Genomic DNA, 7,994 nt, shown 5'->3' on the forward strand with positions numbered 1-7,994 from the left:
CAGGCGGACTCTCAACCACTTGCGCCACCAGGGAGGCCCTACATGTTAATTTTTTTACAATGCTTTTGAACATCCTTTCAATCCACTTATTTATCACCCTTTTCACTACATATATTGCTAAGATTCTGAGCCTAAAGTTGTCTTTGCCTTCCTTCATTTACAGAGATTAGCTAAATTTCCTCCTCTGGGCCTGAGGAAGAAGAGGCTGCAATATAAACCTTGTGCATACTGAAAAGTTGGCAAAGTCTACAATGAAAGTGAGTAACTGTGAATAAAACAAGTAAAACTATATTTAATAACAATTGTTATTCATGATATCAACTACTCTAAAATTGGTTTTTTACTTAATTCCTTCTGGGAAATAAAGCCTCTTGAAACAAAGGAATTCTTCATTTGCATTGTTGTTATTGTCATTCTTGTTCGTTTTCATCATCCTGAAAAAGAGTTGCTTTTCTTTTTACACATTTTAGATAGACATTACGTAGTTATAGCTATGCCTGTGGCATCAACTACCTCAGTGACCTCAGTGATACTGATTCACAAGTTATTTCCTACCCATAAATGTAGTTTAGTTTCTTTGGAGCAGTGAAAACATAGAGAAGGATCTCCTTAAGCCTAGTGATTCAAGAAGCTGAAGTTAATACCATTGAACAGATCAGGGTTTCAAAGGTAAAAGTCCTTAGTTGTTCAGAGCTGGCTTGAAAAGTTTAGGATTGCTCTGAATGTCCTCACTGATATCACAATAGTTCTTTGTTTTTCCTTACTTAGTGATTTACAGTCCTGATACCCTGATTCTATTCACACTGAGAAAATTGATTCAAATTTTATAATTTTGAATCAGGAGAAATATGTAGAAAGGAGAAAATCTTATTCTTTGCCAAGCGAGAGTCCCCCATTCTTACACTCAACCACTCTTGCTGTCATTACGTATTATATTTTGATGGGAACTATCCAAAAATCTCCTCATCTCCCATTCCAACCTTCAAGAATAGTGTGAATTTTTTGATTCTCTAAAAGGAAAGTAGAAAAATATTTTTTTTTCCTTCTATGATTTCAATCCTTTTTTCAAAGTGAACTTTGTCCCAGTTCACTTTCTAACCTACCCTTGAGACCACCAGAGACATTTTCTAACTACGGAAAATTCTTTTTCCATAAATATTGTCCCTGCAATAGATACATAGAGAAAAGCCTAATATCCAAAACCCCGTGTCACCTGACCCTATATACTACATGATCCTCTGCTCTGTTACATATGCAATATAACTTTATGTATCTATTTTCAGATTAATTCTGAGTATATATGTATACATTTTTCTATGAAATGACTGATACAAAATATATATTTAACTGTTTTATTTCACAGACGTTTGTAAATTTTAGTTTGTTTATATTTATCATCCCAACTTGGTCAAACTTCTCTGGTATAGAACAGGAGTCTACAAATTTTTCCTGTAAAGAACCAACTAGAAAATAATTTAGACTTTGTGGCCCAATAGGCAAAATCAAGGATATTATATGGGTACCTATATAATAACCATTTAAAATGAAACCATTTAGGGCTTCCCTGGTGGCGCAGTGGTTGAGAGTCCGCCTGCCAATGCAGGGGACACGGGTTCGTGCCCCAGTCCGGGAAGATCCCACATGCTGCAGAGTGGCTGGGCCCGTGAGCCATGGCCATTGAGCCTGCACGTCCGGAGCCTGTGCCCCGCAATGGGAGAGGCCACAACAGTGAGAGGCCCACATACCGCAAAAAAAAAAAAAAAAGAAAAAAAAAGAAACCATTTAAAATGTTTAAATCCATTCTTAGCTTGTGGGCTATGCAAAAATAGGCAGTTGGCTGGATTTGGTCCATAGCTATAGTTTGATGACCCCTGACACAGAATCTTATACACTGTGTACTTCTTATTCACGCATTTGACTCAAGGACTTAAGGCTGCTGGTGAACAATCTCAAACGTCAACACACTGAGGTACACGGAACAAAATCGGTTCACTTCAGAAAGTTGAGGAAGAACATTATGAGGGTTTCTACAATAATGGAGATTAAAATAAGCATCTCTGGAAACAGAAAAATTGAGTGCGGAAATTGTGAAACTGTTGTGAAAGTTTGGTTCATTCATTTGCTAGGGCTGCTGTAATGAAGTACCACAGACTGGAGGTTTCAACAACAGAAATTAACTTTCTCACAGTTCTGGAGGCTGGAAGTCCAGGACCAAGCTGTCAGCAGAGTTGGTTTCTTCTGAGGTCTCTCTCTTTGGTTTGTAGATGGCATCTTCTCCCTGTATCCTCACATGGTCTTCCCTCTGTGTGTGTATGTGTCCCAATCTCCTCTTCTTGTCAGTATGCCAGTTGTATTGGATTAAGAACCAACCAACCATTTACCTTAGGTGCTCATTTACCTTAAATACCTCTTTAAAGGCCCTGTCTTCAACTACAGTGACATGCTGAGGTCCCAAGGTTAGGACTTCAACATATGAATTCCAGGTGAATACAATCCAAACCGTTAACTGTCACTGTACAAAGAGGTACATATGGCTTAATAGAAGGTGCTATAAATCTGGCTTTCAGCTTCCTGGTAGTTCAAGCATAGTAAGAATTTGATCAGTTAGGGTTGGCGCTTGTTCTTCGGTGCGTCTGCGACAGATTGACAAAACTTCACTAAAGATGTCTAAGCAACAACCAACTCAGTTTATAAATCCAGAAACTCCTGGCTATGTTGGATTTGCAAATCTTCCCAATCAAGTTCATCGAAAATCAGTGAAAAAAGGTTTTGAATTCACGCTAATGGTGGTTGGTGGATCAGGTCTCGGAAAATCAACTCTCATAAACAGCCTCTTCCTGACTGGCCTCTACCCAGAAAGAGTCATACCTGGAGCCGCAGACACAAGGAGAACATCAGTCAGAGAAAATTGAAAGAACTGTCCAAATTGAGGCTTCAACTGTTGAGACTGAAGAGCGAGGGGTCAAGCTGCGGCTGACCGTGGTGGACACACCAGGCTACGGGGACGCCATCAACTGCAGGCATTGCTTTAAGACAATCATCTCCTACATCGATGAGCAGTTTGAACGGTACCTGCACGATGAGAGTGGTCTGAACAGATGGCACATTGTCGATAACAGGACTTAAGCCCTTGGATGTGGCGTTTATGAAGGCGATACACAACAAGGTGAACATCGTGCCTGTCATCACGAAAGCCGACACGCTCACGCTGAAGGAGTGGGAGCGCCTGATGAAGAGGATTCTGGATGAAATTGAAGAACATAACATCAAAATCTATCACTTACCTAATGCAGAGTCAGATGAAGATGAAGATTTTAAAGAGCAGACTAGACTTCTCAAGGCCAGTATCCCATTCTCTGCGGTTGGATCCAATCAGCTGATTGAAGCCAAAGGCAAGAAAGTCAGAGGCCGCCTCTACCCGTGGGGCGTCGTGGAGGTGGAGAACCCAGAGCACAATGACTTCCTGAAACTGAGGACGATGCTCATCACTCACATGCAAGATCTCCAAGAGGTGACCCAGGACCTTCACTATGAAAACTTCCGATCTGAGAGGCTCAAAAGAGGTGGCAGAAAAGTGGAAAATGAGGACATGAATAAAGACCAGATCTTGCTGGAAAAGGAAGCTGAGCTCCGCCGCATGCAGGAGATGATCGCCCGGATGCAGGCGCAGATGCAGATGCTGATGCAGGGTGGGGATGGCGACGGCGCAGTCCACGGGCACCATGTGTGAGAAAACACTTTGCAAGATAACATTCTGACAAGTAACACAGCTGCGTGTTTTCAAGACTGTTGGAGGGGTGCCTATCCACATTTTACAGTACCTGTGCCTGAGAATTTAATTTTTTAAAAAACTTCTGATGTGTTATTTTGTATGAAGTACCTTAACATTTATATTTCTTTATGTCATACTTTATATTTTGTGAGGTTAACTTTCCATTTCCATTTTTTGTCCATCTTAACTGACCACTAATGTTAGAAGTGATTCCCCAGGGACCAGTCAGCATGTATAGCTAATAGTTGAATTTGATTTGGCTGGCCTAACTGACTAATCATGATTTATTTCTAGAACATGCAGATTTCCCAGAATGTTCCTGAGTAGCAGAGACGTGGACCTAGTGACACAGAAAGATGAGAACTGCCCTGATGCAAGGCCATTTCTCACCAAGTCATGGCACCTGGTTAGCTGTCTTGCTTTGTTTGAGCACAACCCCTAAAACCAGTTTTGCTGCTATAACTCAATACTGTTAATCCATCTGCACATTTATCTGTTGACCAAACAAAACAGAATTACCCAGTGAGATACATGTTTATACTTAAATAGCTTTTTTAAAAACAGGCTTTTAGCGGTGAACTTGTTTTTAACAAGTCTTTGGATTCTTGGGTCTATGCACAGAACTCGCCACAGGCCACTTTCTGTAGAGTTTGCCATGAAAAATCAAAGTACCCATGAGCTGCAGTTTTCATGTTGCAACTGAGATTCTTATCTACACAATGAGAGTCAATAAGCTATTTTTATTCAGCTAAATTAAAAAAATAACTTTTTAAGGAAAATTAACAATTGATCTGTGCAGAAACCAGCCTTTTTGTATTTCTATACTGCACTTTAATGTGTTTTCTCTAACTGCAGGTATAGGAGACGTGCCTCAGCAGCGAAAATAAGGGTCCTCGGGTGGGTGGCCCCGAGGCCTCAGCCCCATGGAGCCCAAAATGCCTGCCAGGTTTTCCTGATTTGGCGTCCCTTTAACTGATGCTTTCCTGAATGGTTTTCAGGCAAATAGCGGTAATCTTTTTGTGTGTGCAGGCTGTCTAGTCCTTCTTCAGCCACTGTCCTTTCCTTCCATGTACCGTGTGAGAATGAAGGCTGTTTCAGGTCTGCACCGGGGGTGGCTGACGGGTGGCGCCAGTTGAAGCCACACCTGGTTGGTTTCCTGTGTTCTGTGGCCTTGGCCCTTCCCTGTCCTTGTAGCTGGTCTCCCTGTTGTGCACTCAAAGGGGTGCTGATGCTCTTGGGGTTGCCTTTTTTCAGCATTTCTACTGACGTGGGGAAATTGGTCCCCAAAAAAGTGACAGATGACAGAAGATCTGGAGGGAGCAGGTGCTGGTTCAGTGTTTTCATTTTGCTCTATTAAAATGGAGACAATGCTTATTACTCCAAGGACGAGGAGGGGGTTTTGTATTCAACAGACAGAAAAGAAAATGAGATGGTTGAAATATATTAGTTACAAAGGTGTACTACAGAAAATCACTGGGTGTTCTCCTGACTTTGCCCTTTCACTGTTGGGTAATTGCAAATGGTCAAGAGCTATAGGTTTAGGTACATTGTGCACTTTTTACCAAGAAAAAATGTTCCATGACCTTAGGGCCCCTCCATGCAAGGCTAGTTATTTGGGTTATTTTGTCATTTAATAACTATGCTAGTAAAAGCTGTTTTAAAAAGGGGCGGGGTGTGGCAGCACTTGAAAGTGGTAGGTGTAAGCTCTATAAAGTAAAACTACTACTTAGTGCTTAGCTGCCACCTAATGGTTATGGGGGTGTGGGTGGACCGACACTGTAAGACTTTTAAATTCCCTTTTGTTTTGTTGCCCGAATCTAAATACTTTTGCTAATACATAATTGCTCTTTTACTAAGAGATAAGCTTTACTTATAAAAATGTATTTTGAAAACTTATTTTACACAGCAATTTTGTATCCATTGAAACTAACCTTTTACCAATAAAGCACTATAGTTTAGATATTAAAAAAAAAAGAATTTGATCAGTTAGAAGAAATTTAAAGTGATCACTGATAAGTATGACATCTTAAAGAAAAAGCATACCTGTTCCAATGACAAAGGCCCAATAGGTGTTTTTTCCTCAAAGAGCTACATAAAGACAGACACAGTAATTACCTTTGCTAAGTTGCCTACAGGTATTTTCCGCCCTGAGGAACCAGTAATACCTTGTGTTTAATGACTACATTACACATAAACCCTACAGTCAGAGTTATGTTCTAGGAAGACAGAATAATTTAGATTTTCAAGAGTTCGAGGCCTTTGGATGACAGCCTTAACTGGGGCACAGAAATTGGGATTTGTGGAATAAGGAGTCAGGAAACAAAACCTTTTTAATTTATTTTATGGAAATGAGCTTTGCAGTCTTTTCTGGATATCCTAGAGGAGAAACAAGAAAATTGTGTGTGTGTGAGTGTGAGTGTGTGTGTGTGTTTCTACTGGCAGGTGGTGAAACAATATAGAAGTAGAAGCAAGCACTTCCATATATGAGGTCCATTCTGCCTGCAGGGCCTTCCTTTACCTTTGAATTATTCAAGGCACGAAGAAATTCCTCATGCCTCCCCTGCTTGTTGGGTCACTGAAGAAAGAGACTGATGAGCCTTCATCTGGGTCATGGCTTAGAAAGCTCTCAGAAGTTTTAATAGAGATTAGAATGATCACACTTGATTTTGGATTAAGCTTTTCTGACAAATACAGAGAAGATGTATTTTAAAATTGAATATGCTTTTTTCTGTTTTCCAGTGTTTGTCGTAAACGTGTATACAGCTCATGGACATATATATTTATAGTTTAATCATTGTTTGAACAAGTGAGTTTTGTCATTTTATATTATTTATATCCTTATGACATTTGAGCATTACAAAGAATAACTCCTGGACCCATGAATAGCAGATGGTTCCACTGTTTAACTGCTGGAAATGTAAGTGATTAATTTCAAATGAATGTATATTTCCTTTCATTACATGTAGCTAAGAGCCTGGGGCATAATTGCAGGTTTCTGCTCATGTATTAGGGCGGATGTAATTTACCCAACGTTTCCTGATATTGAGTTGAAATTCCTACATCTTCTGTAGGACTATGTTGTATTTTTCCAGTGGTTGTTATCTGTGTCTGATTTGATTTGCATGGTCACATTAAAAATTCCTACACACAGGTATCAGAAAGTCACATCAAACTAGTTAGAGCATTCACTGGCTTACCACACTCAGAGGTCTAGGGGAGAATCTTCAGGCCCAGGGAAATCCAGGAACTAAAATAATATTGTCAGGTCCATCTCTTTCTCTCAGTCTCTCTACTCTGCTTTTTCTCTATGGCTTATTTTCATATGCATGTAGATAGCTGTTGGCAGCCTGGACCCACGTTCCTAGTTACCAAGTTCAGCACACAGATTCTCTCTTATTGTCTCTCTCTCTCTCCCTCCCTCCCTCTACCTCTCCTACTCCCCTCACACTCTCTCTTGCTCTTTTTTTTTCCCCTCTCTTTTTTTCCTTCTCAATTCTATTAGACAATCCTAGGAAAAAATATTGGTTTATCTCTGCTTAGATCACATAATCCTCTCTGAGCCAGCTGTTGATAGAGTTTGGGGATTCTCTGAATGGTCCAGCATAGATTATATGCCTGGTCCTATGACCCATCAGGACTCTTGGGAAGGTGATAGGTAAGTCTCCCAAAGAAGGATGCTTTGACATGCACATTTTTTTCCATATATACCCTTCCAAAAATATTCCTACCTAATATCAGAAATTATCCTGTTTACAATAAGAAATGCAACACTTCTCTTATCTTTTTAGCATTCTTTCTAAGCCAAGATACTGGGTAATATATACACCTTTTGAGTCAGCTCTGGATGTGGCTTCTCATGGTCTAGTAACTTATAGCTAAATGACCCAGTTAACATAGAAAGGGGAATATGGAAAGCTACTTAGCACTTCCTTGACAATGTAGTGACTTCTTGGTTAACTAATTTGGCCACCTCAGTTCCGCCCCTACCTGTGCCCATAATGCATCCTGTCAGCGATCTTGACTATGCGGGATGTGCCTGCGAGTGTGCGTGTGTAGGGGTGGAAGACCTCAGTCAGGTCAAGAGCGGGTAGCAGGTACTGTACAATTTAGGTTCCCCATTTCCTTTACTTGAAGTCTCAGTATTGTCTTCCTTTGAATTTCCTCTCAGCCTTTGTTAGTATCAAGATTTCCTTGAAACAGAAAATTCATCTTTTGCAATTTC

At 40.4% G+C, this 7,994-nt stretch overlaps 1 pseudogene; it reads left to right on the forward strand.

Moving 5' to 3' along the window:
- The first annotated feature begins 2,614 nt into the window (after positions 1-2,614).
- LOC132487725 (septin-2-like) lies at positions 2,615-4,082 on the forward strand (annotated as a pseudogene).
- Positions 4,083-7,994: the final 3,912 nt, after the last annotated feature.

This window comes from Mesoplodon densirostris, chromosome 4 (assembly GCF_025265405.1).
Source record: "Mesoplodon densirostris isolate mMesDen1 chromosome 4, mMesDen1 primary haplotype, whole genome shotgun sequence".
NCBI classification, from domain to species: domain Eukaryota; kingdom Metazoa; phylum Chordata; class Mammalia; order Artiodactyla; family Ziphiidae; genus Mesoplodon; species Mesoplodon densirostris.